This window comes from Mustela erminea, chromosome 14 (assembly GCF_009829155.1).
Source record: "Mustela erminea isolate mMusErm1 chromosome 14, mMusErm1.Pri, whole genome shotgun sequence".
NCBI lineage: Eukaryota > Metazoa > Chordata > Mammalia > Carnivora > Mustelidae > Mustela > Mustela erminea.
Window position 1 is genome coordinate 30966080 of NC_045627.1, and position 14807 is coordinate 30980886.

At 41.8% G+C, this 14807-nt stretch overlaps 1 long non-coding RNA gene across 1 annotated transcript; it reads left to right on the forward strand.

The window, feature by feature from the left end:
- Positions 1–229: 229 nt before the first annotated feature.
- Positions 230–12487, forward strand: LOC116573026. The gene is made up of 3 exons (XR_004278587.1): positions 230–362; positions 6874–6918; positions 11735–12487. It is a non-coding gene; the product is annotated as an uncharacterized LOC116573026 (long non-coding RNA).
- Positions 12488–14807: the final 2320 nt, after the last annotated feature.

Sequence of the window (14807 nt, forward strand, 5' to 3'; positions counted from 1 at the left end):
TCATGAACTCTGAAAAGGCAATCTCAGCCCAGCTGCTCATGGTTAGGGCTCTCCAGAATGAAAATGCTGTTAGCGACTGATTCATTTCTCCCCTCGCGCTGGCTTTGACAAACATTCCGTGCCAAAGATGAGACTGGATTTCCCAATGTTTTCCCTCCTTTCTGGACTTAACAATGGCCTCATGTTCTTGACTACCAGCAATGTGTAAGAGTAATAATAAGCCTTGTGGGTAGTGAGGGCTGTCATAATGAGCTGTAAGTGCAGGAATGATCTTGTTGGGGAGGGCTGAGTTCCTATGAGCACCTCACAAGACAGACGCTGTGGAGCATCAAATGTGAGGGAAACATGCCGAATTAATACAGGTGGGAATTTGACGGTATGTCTCACACATATTGTGGTGACCTTGGAGAATTTCCTCGAGGTAACTGTTTGGGGTAAGGAGTTGCACAGAGTTGCTTTCAATAAAGTTGTTTGCTGCACTTACTTGCAGAAAGATCTGTCTGTCTTGTTAGATTGTGAACACACTGAGGGCATAAATCCTGTCTCATCATTAGTATTTCCTCATTATGAAGGACAGTGGCCTTCATAAATTCCAGCGTTTCGCACATGTTAGTTTCTCAGGTAATTGCGAAGGCTGGAATGATGGACTGAAACCGACAGGAGTATAGTGAGGCTGTTGGGAAAAACCTCCAGGGACCCACAGAATGATTTCGGCTTCTAATGGGAACAGAGGTTACTAATCTAATAATAACTCTTCCTTCACAAGGTGTGCTAGCCTTTCACTTAAGCACGTCTACACTATCATAACAGAGCCATGCTTGAAGTTCCTTCTGGGAGCCAGCCCAACTGAATTCAATATGGGCGGTTGAGATTTTTAGTCTGAAGTAACATTGTGCGTGCACCTGGCTGTGAGTTTGTGTTTGTGCCCACATGTGTGGTTTTTGGTTAGTCGGCTTAGACCTGGTTCCCAGGGTGGCCTACTCTAAATTAGGTTGAAATGCCCGGACTTCCTTGATATACTAGAAAGCATCTGTCATTAAAGGGCCATCCACAGATCTCTGGAGGTACCTGAATCTACTTCAGGGCAGGGGATCTGCTTGGTCAAGGTTCTTTTCATAGAAATATTAAGGTGTTATTTTCCTCTTTCATTGTGTTGATATTTACACTTATAGCTCAAAAGCAGTGGTGAGTGTATTTCTGGCACCTTACCATGAATCAAAGCAGCCACACCTAAGTGTGCTGGTTGTGATTGTACTTTTCACTGCCATACCCTGGCGGCTTTCTAAAAAACAGATTTGTCTGGGACGCTTGGCTCAGTCGGTTAAAGCTTCAGACTCTTGGTTTAGGCTCAGGTCATGATCTCAGGGTCGGTGGATCAAGCCCATGTTGGGCTCTGCCACTCAGCTCTGTGTCTGCTTGAGATTCTCTCCCTTTCCCTTGGCCTCTCGCCCTGCTCCATGTGCTTGCTCTCTCTCTAAAATAAAATAAGATCTCACAGATTTATCTAAGAATGCTCTTGATGAAACAGTAAAAACTATTAGTTTTACCAAATCTCAGCTTTTGTGTGTATGACTTCTAGCATCAGACATAAGTACTGAGAATTCGAGATTATTTCGCTCCCCCAATGGCAGAAAAATCAGACCCTTGTAATAAACCCTAATTCTATATGTCATTCCTAGTGGTTCATTTTCTCTGATAGAACCCTGACTGATACAGATCTGGGGAGGGAGTCTGGTAGCTGTAATCAAATATTTGCAATGCTCTTATGTGACCAAAGAAGCAGTTTTATTCTGTGTTGATTCAAAGACTAAAATGAAGTCCCAGCAGTAGAGAAGAGAGGCAGGACAAGGTTTGGACTCTGGACATCGACTCATTTAGTTTGGCTTAGATTCTGGCTCTGCCATTTACTTGCAGCTTTGGTTTTCTCATCTGTTAAATGGTGATAAATACAGTAGTCATTTCACATGATTGTTATGAGAATTAAATGTGTTCATATTTGGAAAGTGCCTTAAATAGTCTTTTCATATAGTGAGCTCTATTTAAGGTTCTTTTATTAAAACCTAAAAAGTTATAGGGAGATAGGTTTTGCCTCTTTAAGAATTTTTTAGGGGCGCCTGGGTGGCTCAGTGAGTTAAGTCTCTGCATTTGGCTCAGTTCATGATCCCAGGGTCCTGGGATTGCGCCCTGCATTGGGCTCCCTGCTGGGTGAGAAGCCTGCTTCTCCCTCTCCCTCTGCCTGCTGCTCTCCCTGCTTGTGCTCTTTCTCTCTATCAAATAAATAAATAAAATCTTTTTAAAAAAGAATTTTTTAAATGATCACAGCTTTCCAACAAAGTAGCAGAGTGCCACACAGAGAACAGATCCTCCTCTGACCTTTGGGAGGCAGCAGGAAAAAGCAGCACAGGTTTATAGTCCAAAGACTGAATTCAAGTCTTGCAAGGCTCAGCCATTGCTTAGCTGTGTCATTGTAGCTAGTCATTTAATCTCTCAAAATCTCCCATGTCATCATCCACAATATAATTTAAGTGAAACAATGTGATTGCCGGGGCTTTTTTATCTGTGAAGTGCCCTATACGTGTCAGTCCTCGGCATTTCCTTGAGAGCTTTGAGGCGGAATCTGGCTGAGCTGTCTTTGTTAATGACACCGGGGAAAGGATTCTTGTATCAGAGAAGTTTGGAATAGATAATCCCCGTGGCTCTTTCCAGCTCAGAGAGTTTACCGTTTCTCAAGTAGGCAGCCTGTCAAGGTTTGTGATCCTATTAAAGGAGTTAATAAAAGAAGGAGGTTTTTTTTTTTTTTTTTTTTTGACAGAGAGAATGAGACGGAGTTAGGCTAAATGAGGAAATTGAATCAAACAATCATTGGGGAAGGTTAGTGGTTTCTACATATATGATCATCTCGATTTTTGTTGAGGCTGTGATTTGCCAGTGCCGAAGTCCTTCTTCATTTGAATTACAGGCAGTTTCACTTGAAAGTGTTCAATTCCATCTCCTATATGAAGGCTTGGGACAATTTGACTTTCTCGTTTTCCCTCTTAGAGTTTCAGATTGTTATGGTTAAAAATAAAGTATTTATCTTCGGTTTAGAAGTCTAATAAAACTTTGACAGGAGTGTGAAATGGAATAAAGCATCTCTTCAACAAATCCATCTCAATAACACTTCCTGACAATCAAAAAACCTTCAGGGCTGCTCCTTAATGACTTCTGAAGTTTTAATAGATCTGTACTAAGGATGTGAGAATGACTGGAAATGGGTTTTAAAGTAGTGCTAACTTGTTTGTTTTAAAATCCACTCTCTGATTCAGGTTTTGGAAAGGGGTTGAGAATATGCTTCTATTGAAATGTAGACTGATGAAGTGATTGTAGTTACGAGTGCTCCTTGCCTTGGGGGTGAGAATTACTGGGCAGCTGCTCCAACGTGAAACTTGTGTGAAAGGGAAAATGTCTCTGAGGTTGGAGTCAAACCCCAGAGGAACAAGAGGAACTAGCAATCTGCCACGGAAGAGGTGCGTGGTGGTCAAAGAGGTGAGGGCCTTGGTACCGGGACCCCGTGCAGATTCAAACAATATCGAACAAGTTTAAAAGACATAGTGCTTCCTAAACCCTGTACACACCAGATTAACTGGGAGATGCTTTTAAGACCATGATTGCCAGCCCTCAGCATCAGATTCCAATTCAATAGATCTGGAATATGGACTAGGAATTTATAGAATTTACACAGATATAAATCTCTAGTTGATTCTGATGTTCGACAGTGTTTAGAAACCACTAGAATGATGTACTGCTCAGAAGCTTCAGTGAGCAGCAGAAAGGGGAATTTAGAGTGTGAATCTTAAGAATGGAGTCATTGTGGATAATCTTTTAAAGAAATTTTAATTGTGTTTCATTTTATAATCTTTTTATTTTGGAAATTTCCATACTTACCCAAAGGTAGAGAGAACATTAGAATCAACCATATAATGTATAATGTTTCTGTCATCCTGATTAAACAATTATTACCATGTTGCCTGTTTTGTTTTACCTGCTCTCTTCTCCTTCTCCATTTTTTTAAAAAAAAGATTTTATTTATTTATTTGACAGAGAGAGGCACAAATGAAAGAGGAAACACAAGCGGGGGGAATGAGAGTGGGAGAAGGAGGCTTCTTGCTAAGCAGGGAGCCCGATGCAGGGCTCAAGCCCAGGACCCCAGCTGGGATCATGACCTGAGCCGAAGGCAGATGCTTAACGACTGAGCCACTGAGGTGTCCCTCCTTCTCCATTTATTTTTTAAAGCCTATAACATTTTATTTAATTTTTAAAGAAGATTTTATTTATTTATTTGACAGACAGAGATCACAAGTAGGCAGAGAGGCAGGCAGAGCCAGAGAGAGGGGGAAGCAGACTTCCTGCTGAGCAGAGCGCCCGATGTGGGGCTTGATCCCAGGACCCCCAGATCATGACCTGAGCTGAAGGTAGAGGCTTTAACCCACTGAGCCACCCAGGCTCCCCAAATCCTACAACATTTTATCTAATTAAAAAAAAAAAGATTAATTTATTTATTTAGAAGAGAGAGCATGAGTATACAAGCATGGGGAGGGGCAAAAGGAGAGGGAGGGAATTTCAAGCAGGTTCCAACTCCACACTGAGTGTGGAGCCTTATGTGGGGCTTGATCTCACCACCCTGATATTCACCTGAGCTGAAATCAAGAGTTGGCCTCTTAACTGACTGAGCCACCCAGGTGCCCCCCAAACTATAATATTTTAAAGCAAATTCTAAACATCAATAGTTCTTCTGTAATGGATAAGGACTTCCCTGCCCCCCACCCCCAAAACTGTCATACCATTATCATGTCTAACAAAATAACCAGTAATTTTTAAATGTTATCTAGTAATAATCTACATTCAAATTCCTCAATTGTCTCAAAATTGTCAGAAGGCAGTCAGGCTCCAGCAGACTCTAAAATCTGTAATTCATAGGGGCACCTGGGTGGCTCAGTGAGTTAATCCTCTGCCTTTGGCTCAGGTCATGATCTCAGGATCCTGGGATCGAGCCCTGCATCAGGCTCTCTGCTCAGCAAGGGAACCTGCTTCCTCCTCTCTCTCTGCCTGCCTCTCTGCTTTACTTATGATCTCTCTCTCTGTCAAATAAATAAATAAAATCTTAAAAAAAAATCTGTAACTCATAGAAAGAGAAAGAAGAGGGAGTATGTTGAAGGTGATCTTGATGCATTGAATCTTGATAGTCTTCAGAATCTTGAGAAATGAAAACCAGTTGTCAGCTCTGACAGGACAACTGTAAAGTAGGCAGTTCAGAAAATGGGCCAGCCTCTGTGACTTAGTTGTCTCATTCTATGACTCTGTGATTATGGGGAATGGCTTTCTGTCCATGTGTGACAGACAGAGCTGAATACAACTTGAACATATTCTTCCAGATTTGCTGAGACATTTTCTGGGAGGTAATACAGGTATATTACTTGTATAGTAATACAGGTAATACAGGTATAGTTTTTTGTCTCATGTATTTCATCTAACCTCTTCATCATACAAAGTTTTATTACACTTCTTGTGGTGTGGCCTTTGGTCCTTGGGTATAGGATAAAACAAAATATAATAGGTGTTTAGTACATATTTATTGAATGAATAAATGGGATATAATTTGTATTTGGCACTCAATACATCATAGGTTATCACTGTTTTATCACATCTATGATCCTAATTTATGGTAAATATATTTTTTATAAATAAAATGTTTGTAAGTCATTTAAAATTTTGTGTATTCAGAAAATTTACTCTTAAGAGTTATCTGGCAATGAATTCTTCCTGAAGGGAAGCACCTTTATTCAATGGAAATAACATGTCCTAATACACCTATAGGACAAGAAACAAATCTTGAATATTTTTTTCCTCAAAACATAATTGATCTACACCTGTATTTTAGAGATTTAAATATATCTCCTCAGGTGACATTGCTGAAGAGTTAGAATGATTTAGAGTGAGGAACTGGGAAAATGGGAATCTTAAAGGACAACTGAGGAGGAAAGTCTCTTAATGTTTTGATTCTAAAGTTCTCTGGTGCTGGGCTTGACTCTCCAGTCACCTGTTTTCTGGGGGAGAGGCTGTTGGCTCTTTCTCAAGTCTGCCTTCTCCTTTTCTCCCTGGGCTCAGAGCTGGAGGACATTGCCCAGCCGGTCCCAGATGTGGGTGTGGTCACATGGTGGAGTTCTAGCCAGTAGGGTGTGAGTGGAAGTGATGTACATCACTTGCTGGTCTGGATGGTCATAACTCTCAGGCATGGTGTCCATTCTCTTCCTCTGTCTGCAGGCTAGGTGCAGGCTGTCAGACAACTTCTAGGCTCCTTCTATGTTGGGGTCTCCGACAGTCTTAGACATTATATAAGAAATAAACCTCAACCATGAAAGCCACTGGAATATGGCTGTTTGCTATAGCAGTTAGTTTAGCCTGGCTTATATGGTTTCTAAACAGCAGGATGAAAATATGGAATTGGGTCTCTAGGGGTTTAGAGAGGTAGTATGGGAGAGTAGTTTAACACATGTGCTAGCTTAGAAAATAAAAACACTTGGGGCACCTAATTGGCTTAGTTGGTTAAGTGTCTGCCTTTGGCTCGGGTCATGATCCCAGAGTCCTTGGATAGAGCCCCAATCTCAGTCTCTCTCAAATAAATAAATAAATAAACAAAATCTTAAAAAAAAAAAAAAGAACACTTTACTGCAGTGAAGTCTAGTCCCATTTCTGTTCTATAGAACAGAGAGCAAAAATTTGTTTTGTTAGAGAGCAAAAATTTCTCTCCCCTTCCCAGTCCTTCTATCCAGACTAAGAATCCAATTGATATAAGACAGATTAACAGGAGAAAATCAAGTTTAATTTTGTTTGCAGGGGGAATCCCACAGGCTTGGAAATTCCGAAGACAGGCAAAATGAGGTGTGTATGTCATTCTGAACAAAGGGGCAGGGGTCTGGGACTTCAAAGAGAAGAAATGGAAATCACAGGAAGAGAAAAAAAGAGTAAATATTTGATAAACAAATGCTTGGCGAGCCCCTGGGGGTGGGGGATGGAACATGAAGGGCTTTGATGGATGTCGGCTATACCAAGTTCATAGTATAATGTGGTTATCTGTGATGATAGCGCTCTTCCTGAAGCATGTCATCCATATATATTCTTTTTAGGAGTTGTGGTGGAGGTAAAGAGCTTTTCCTGAATCTGCTGCGTTTCGATTGCTTTTTTAACTCAAAATAATTTTCATGCCAAAGTGACTGATCTTGGGACAGCTTGTCCTTGGACCCTATGTAACTCTGTGACTTTGGATCAGTTATTTAACATTTTTAGGTCTCTCTTTCTTCATCTCTATAATGGGGATAATCATTGTACTCCCCTGAAAGGATTATTGTGAGAACTGAATGAAATTGCCCCTCACAACAAATATTAACTATTAATAAAGTCAGCTATTATTACTAGAATTGACCGTGGATACATTATAATGTATTCAAGCATGTTTTTGAAGTGCTTAGTATGTCAGTGCAAGGTATTGGAAAGGATATAAAGATTACTGGGACTGATTTTGCCTTCAGAGAGTCTCCAGTCTAGGAAGACAATTGAAGGGCAAATAAATAATTATAGAATATGAATGGCTTTGTGAAATCTGTCAGCTTTTAAATCTGATAAGTATAATATAATAAATATTCCTGTGCCAAAGATATGCATCGGTAGGTGGAGGTAGAAGAAGGATTTTGTTGGAATATATGTATATATAATATATATATATCGTATATATATTGCCCCCTTCCTGCAAACTTGATGAAATTACAAGCCAGAACCAGACTACTTTGCTGGATGTCAGTTGGCTCCTATAACAGAGAGTGCTGAAACTGGAGATTTGGTCATTTCAGGGCACTATCTGGAGCCTTGTAAATAGGTTGAGATGATTAATTTACTCTAACAGTGAATAAGAGCTGTGCCAGAGTATATCCTCAAGGCTGACTTCTTAATGGTAATTTTCCTGAGTCAATTACCTCTTTTTCTCTTGTCAATTCCCTCTCCACCAAGCCATCACCATATGCAGAGGAAAATGCAGGTGGATGACAAAACACAGGGCTTGGGAATCTATCCATACCTTTGGGGTTATCATGAAAAGGGTCTGGCACATGGAAACACTAATTAAACTTCCATTTAAAAATTTTGTGTGTGGGCTTTGGAATAAAAGGGATACCCTGAGGATAATTCTTCTTCAAGAGTCTAGTAAATATTTTTTTTTCTGATGTGTAAACAAATATTTTCTCAAGCTATTAGTTGCCAGGCACTGTGCTAAGAGATTTGGACTCAGAGTTGGGTAAACAACATTTGAAGTCTTAGGAAAAATATTGGCTTATACCAATAGTTACGATTTTATAAATGCTATATTAGGTAAATATTCTAATTGGAGCCCTGTCTTACATGACACTGTATCGGGGAGATGCTTGAAGCTTTGTTGGGTCCCTGCTTCTCCCGGGGACAATGGGACTTTGCAGGTGGATATAGTAGTAGCTTTCCAGCAATGGAGGCAAGATATGTTGGTCCAGAACCCTCTTCAATGATGACTTCTTGGGATCATGGGCTATCTTAAAAGATGTCAAAGATCTTTGGCTCAAAGAACTGGGAGATTTTATTAGACACATGACATCCACCAGGTATTGGGAGATTAGACAAAGCTGCTAAGTCTAACTCTGAGAAAGTTTCGCAAATATTTCCTAAACCCCCATGAGATTATTTTCTTAATCCAGACTCCTCCTATCACTATAATGGTTCTCCTAATGAGAGAAGCAGGAGGAGAAATATTTCTGACATTTTCTTGTCCTGGGGCCTTGTCCTCTTTTCTAGTTTATGATTTATAATAGTTTAGGCAAAGTGCTCTGACTATCCCAAGTTACCTAAAATTAACATATCAGTTAATTGGATTTGATACCATTAGAGGGATGGGGAAATATTCTGAAGCAATTGGTTGGAATCAAGGACATAAAAAGAAAGGCATTATGCAAATGTTTGGTTATTAAGATATTCTGCCTACAGGGGATAAAGTCAGATAATGAGAAATGAATGAGGATCTAAGGCTCCTGTATGCTTTAATATTAAATTTCTTTAACAGTAATATTTGGTGTCCTTAGCAGCATGTTTTTGCCAACACAAAGGAAGAGAGGCATAGGAAAACACCAGGCACTCACGACAGTATACGGTTGTGGAAGGCTGGAAGGATAGTTGAGGAGGAGTGAGAAGGCAGAAATTCTAAAGCCCACGATGTTGATGGGTTCGATTATGGAGCACCTTGCATGTCGTATGGGGCTATTTCTAATACAGGTAATAATTTATTTCCAACCATCTAGTAAGAGTAATAACTTTGTTTATATACCTTTTAGGTTACGAGACAGTTTTCCCATTCATCATCTCACGTGACTCTCACAGCAGTTTGGAGGTGGCCTGGTGACTGCCCCAGGTCAAGCAATTAGAGCTGGAGATGGCTCTTTCTGAAGGCACTTTCTCTCATTTCCTTGCTGAAAACAATTGGGATGACAGACCATGAATAACTTGTTATCTTTGGGCATGGAGATAATAATTGATAATCTGGTTTGTAATGAGATTTTTGAACTTGATGAAATTTAATTCTGGGGTTACTGCATCTGACGTGAAGAATTCAGACCACTCACTTCAATGGGGATATTTTTCTGCTTGATTGGGGCTTTAATGGCTCATTGCCTGGGCATTGCAGTCCCTGGCACCTCTGATATTAATTGGGGGAACACCCAAGGACTAGCTTCACAGGCCTTTTCTGAGAGATGCTGCCTCCCCTAGCAGTGCATGAACATTCAGTGGGAGAGATTCTATAGTCTTCGATTACACCCGCTGCATGCCCCCCCCCCCCCCAGTGTAAGTTACTGGAGGGCAAAGACCTCTTTTCTAGATCATTTGGTTTTCACACACTACCTTTGGCCCCTTCAACCTTTACGCCTTGGTTTTAGAAAGGCTTGAATAAAACCTGTGTCCTGTGGGAAGAACTGAGTGGCCTGTTTAAGGGTCAGGTGCTAGAGGCAGATGGCCTGGATTTTAAAATTCCAGCTCAGGGCTGCCTGGGTGGCTCTGTGGGTTAAGCCTCTGCCTTCAGCTCAGGTCATGATCTCAGGGTCCTGAGATCGAGTCCCGCATCAGGCTTTCTGCTGGGTAGGGAGCCTGCTTCCTCCTCCCTCTCTCTTTCTCTCTCTCTGCTTGCCTGTCTACTTGTGATCTCTCTCTGTCAAATAAATTAAATCTTTAAAAAAAGAAAATTCCAGCTCAATCACCAACTCACTGTGTGAGCATGGACAAGCTATTTAACTCCTCTAAGATGGCTGCCATTTCCTCATCTGGTAACTGGGGATGTTGGAACCTACACAGTGTGATAGCTGTGGAAGTAAACTGGATGTTGTGTTTGAAGCATTTGGCACAGGGCTTGACATGGGACGGTCAATCAATGTGAGTGATGGTCGGCATCCATCATCATCATCGTTGTTTTTATTACCTTCATCAGCGTCATCCTTCAGGTTGGTGAATGAAAGTGTGTAATTTTCATCATTGTGAGCCTGGAAAGAAGTTCTTGGTGTTGGGACACAGGGTTCCCACTTCGGCTTTATCCTGTTTAGACTAACTGAGAAGGCATCGCTGGCCAGTGTAAGGTGACACAAATGTAGGAAGACCGGCACATGCAAAGCTGATGGAATTCAAGTTTGAAATACTGGGCTAAATCTGGCGAGGCTCTATTTAGCAGAGACAAGCATATGGAATTGTTATTCAGATGAAAAGTCAAAGAGTTAAAAATAAAATCACCCAACTACAGGACTAGATGGAAGTTAGTGTGAAAAGGTCTTGAGGACTTTGCTGACCAGAAGTTGAGTCCGAGATACTTGAGGTTACTGCTAGGGGCTGAATGTTTGTGTCTCCCCAAAATTCGTATGTAGAAAACTAAGCCCTATTGTGATGTATGTGGAAGTGAGCCCTTTGGGAGTTGATTAAATTATGAAGTTGGAGCCCTCATGAATGGGGTCCATGCCCTTAGATAAGAGACCCCTGAGAGTGCTCTCTGTCCTTCTGCCACATGAGGACAATGAGGACACAGGAAAAGAAAAGCGCAGCAGACACGGATTCTATTGCTACCTTGATCTTGGACTTTGCAGCCTCTGGAACTGTGAGAATACATTTCTGTCATTTATAAGCCAGCCAGTCCAGCCCATGGTATTTTGTTATAAGAGCCTGAATGGACTAGGAGAGTTACATTGATCAGAGTACAGTCTTCAGACCAAGGGAATTGACTGCCTGGCTGTTTGTTGCGTGTGCGCGGGCTCTTCGGAAATACTGTGTTAGGGTTAGTTACCTTGGCAATCTTCTTATTATCACTTTATGAAAGGTTTGAGCTCCTTTCTTTCTTTCTTTTTTTTTCTTTTTCTAAGATTTTATTTATTTATTTGACAGAGATCACAAGTAGTTAGAGAGGCAGGCAGAGAGAGAGAGGGGGAAGCAGGCTCCCTGCTGAGCAGAGATCCCTGTGTGGGACTCCATCCCAGGACCCTGAGATCATCACCTGAGCCGAAGGCAGCGGCTCAACCCACTGAGCCTCCCAGGCGTCCTTGAGCTCCTTTCTTAACTGTGGATAAAACGAATCTGCAGGGGGGGCGGATTTGTTAAATCGTCCTACCCTGCCCGTCATTTTGTAGCTGATGACTCCGCTGGTAAATTTCAGCTTGTGGGAAGTGTTCTTGACTCCTTTCCCAAGAGAGGTCCTTTTCACTTTGGGCTTGACTTGAAGACGCAGTTATGTTACTTTGTTTTGTGTTTGGGAGGGTTAGACCTAATATTCTTTGGACCCTCCTGGAATTCCCATCCCGAGTTATCCTGGCTTTCCCTCCAATATTCTCCCTCCCTGAGTCCCTGCTGTAACTTTTAATTCCCTTCTCTCTTTCTCTTCTGTGTACGGGTTTCCTTTCTACTAGTTAGAGCTAGTAACTTAATTTTACCCTAATAACAGCTTGTATAATAATAGTATGCCTTTCAGATTATACATTTGTTTAAAATACAGTGACATTCAGTGCTCCAGCCAAAAGGAGATTAACGGCAAGTTAATTTCCCAAACTGTTGCAGGCTGGTGCTGGGGACCTCGCTGTCACTGGGGACCTCATCATCATGGCGGGTGGTGCCTGGTGATCGTGGTGGGGGAGGCAGCCCTGTGTTTCAGTACCTGCAAGGTTCCCTTTTGTGTTGGGGTGAGCGCTTGGCAAGGGGGGGTTGGAATTCCTTTGAGTTCAGCAGGAACCCGGACAGAAAATTTGGGTTGTTCAAGTGATTTGACGGTGTTTTTATCCCAAGACCAGAAAAATTTGCTGACATTTGGATTCAATCTCATTTAGCTGGGGGTCTTTTGGAGGTAGTGACTGAAAATTATTACCCAGTCCATTGATGGTGACTCTTTCAGGCCACACCAGACTGAAGCAAGAAGATTAGGTAAGTGGAACTTTTAGAGAGCAATTAAGCCAGACAATTTAACCTGCAATTTAAGTAAGTTGAAGAGTACTTATTCTGTGTGTTATTCACACCTTAACTCTGCACAGGGACCTCAGTTTATACCGCTGTGAGTCTCCTCTTCTCTAGTGAGGGGAACTGGGTTACCAATTTGGCTATCATTTTTACTACAGAGTTTTTACATTTCTCTTGAAGACCTTTCATGATACGTGGTATTTTTTTTTATTAGAAATTATGCCAGTTATATTATGAGAGTGATTAATGTAAAAGATGATGATTTACATCAACGAAATTTTAACCGCAGTAGTAACTCAGTTGAAATTACTTTAGTTACCACAGAGCAAAAGGTAGCATGACAATGTCTTCAGGTATTAACAGTATATTTTCATAGTTGCATGACTTCCTTATATTTAGGAAACGGAGGCCACAGAAAGAATGGTGAGAGGAAAAGGGAAAAAGAATAATTTCTTGCCCTGCAGTCTTGGAACTAAGGGCAGAAACAATAGTGAGAAAAAAGACATGAGAGGCCAATTTTCTTTTTTGGTCTTGACCTTGAGAGGGGCAGAGGAGAACTGTGGAAGAGCCAGTGGTCCCAGGAGTCTTCCAGGTCAAGAAAAGGGAAGTGGACTGGACTTTGGCATGGGTAGCATGCCCAGGAACCTGGCAGAAAATCAGATTTCAGACTCCGTGGTTATGGTATAGAAAGGTAATGACATCCTCAGACTAAGGGGAAGAGTTAGATCTCAGGGATGGTAGGTGGATGACACTCACAAACCAGATACCTTGAAAGCCTTGACTTTGTGCTGTCTGCATTCTGCCTCTCCACCCCCACCAGGTAGAACAGTTAGAGAAGACAGACATCCTGAAGTGAGTTTACTCAGAATTGACCATGGTTGGGTGCCTGGGTGGCTCAGTTGGTTAAGCCTCTGCCTTTGGCTCAGGTCGTGATCCTGGAGTCCTGGGATTGAGTCTTGAATTGGGCTCCCTGCTCAGCAGGGAGTCTGCTTCTCCCTCTGACCATCCCCCTTCTCCTGCTCTCTCTCTCTCCCTCTCTCATTCTCTCTCTCTCAAAGAAATAAATAAAATCTTAAAAAAAAAAAAAAGAAGAGTTGACCATGGTTAACATTTTTTTTTTTTTAAAGTTGTATTCATTTGGGAGAGAGAGAAAGAAAGAGAATGAGTGGAAGGGGCAGAGGGAGAGAGAATCTCAAGCAGATTCTGTGATTAGCACAGGGCATGACACAGGGCTTGATCCCATGACCTTGAGGTCATGACCTGAGCTGAAACCAAGAGTGGGATACTTGACCGACTGAGCCACCCAGGCTCCCCTTCCATGATTAACATTTTATTCTTGATGTAATAAGGACTCAAGATAGACATCACATTCTAGAAGAATACTCAGTTTTATAAAAATTATTACCTGTGTGACAGTGGCTGAGTTACTTAACCTTTCTGAGCTGGTTTACTCTTCTTTAAAATGAAGATTAAAGTATTCATGTACAGGGATTGTAGGAAGATAAAATGAGGTGAACTGTGAGCCCATTACATTGTCAAGCAGAAGGAAAGTGCTCAAAAATGATTAGCTCCCTTTATGCTCCTCTGGAAAGCCTATTTGACGTAAAGATATAAAATCAAGTGTTAAAATGTGTGCTATAAACACTGAATCAGCAGCAAAGTTGTTTGCTCACTTGCCACCTTGTCTAGGCTGGGTTGGAGCCTCCCTGTTCACGGCAAGTAACGAGCAATGCTGTCTGACCGCCTAGAAGGCAGCGTGCACGCTGAGCTTGGTCTCTCTCTCTCTCCCCGAAGCTTGGAAATGTCTTCACCTGTTTCCATCCCAAGTCTTCCTTTCTTTCCTAGCAGGCACTGAAAATATTGTTCAGCAGCCCCATTCAGCTGCCGCCAACAATGAGAATCCTGGAGGTGCCCTCTATTGTGAAGTCTTGAAGTAAAACTTGAATGGAGAGAATATGCTTTCAAAAGGATTTATTTTGAATGCATTCGCACTTCATTGGGGAGAGGAGGCCCAGATGACTGAATCACGACACATGCCAGTTCTTACTTCATGCCAGGCATCCAGTGAGTCAGGCTGGGGGAGACTGAGTTTTAGGGAGACAGGGAAGGTGAAAAGAACCCAGAAAGTACACATGTGATATGGTCTCTGGTTGACCATTAAAAGCCACTGTTTTGTGTAGTTGAGGGGATTCCCTCAGAGATGCTGCTGACTTCTTGAGTGTTTGCTGCATTGCAGACCTGGAATAGTAGAAACTGGTCTCCGTTCTTTCCTTTGGGAACTG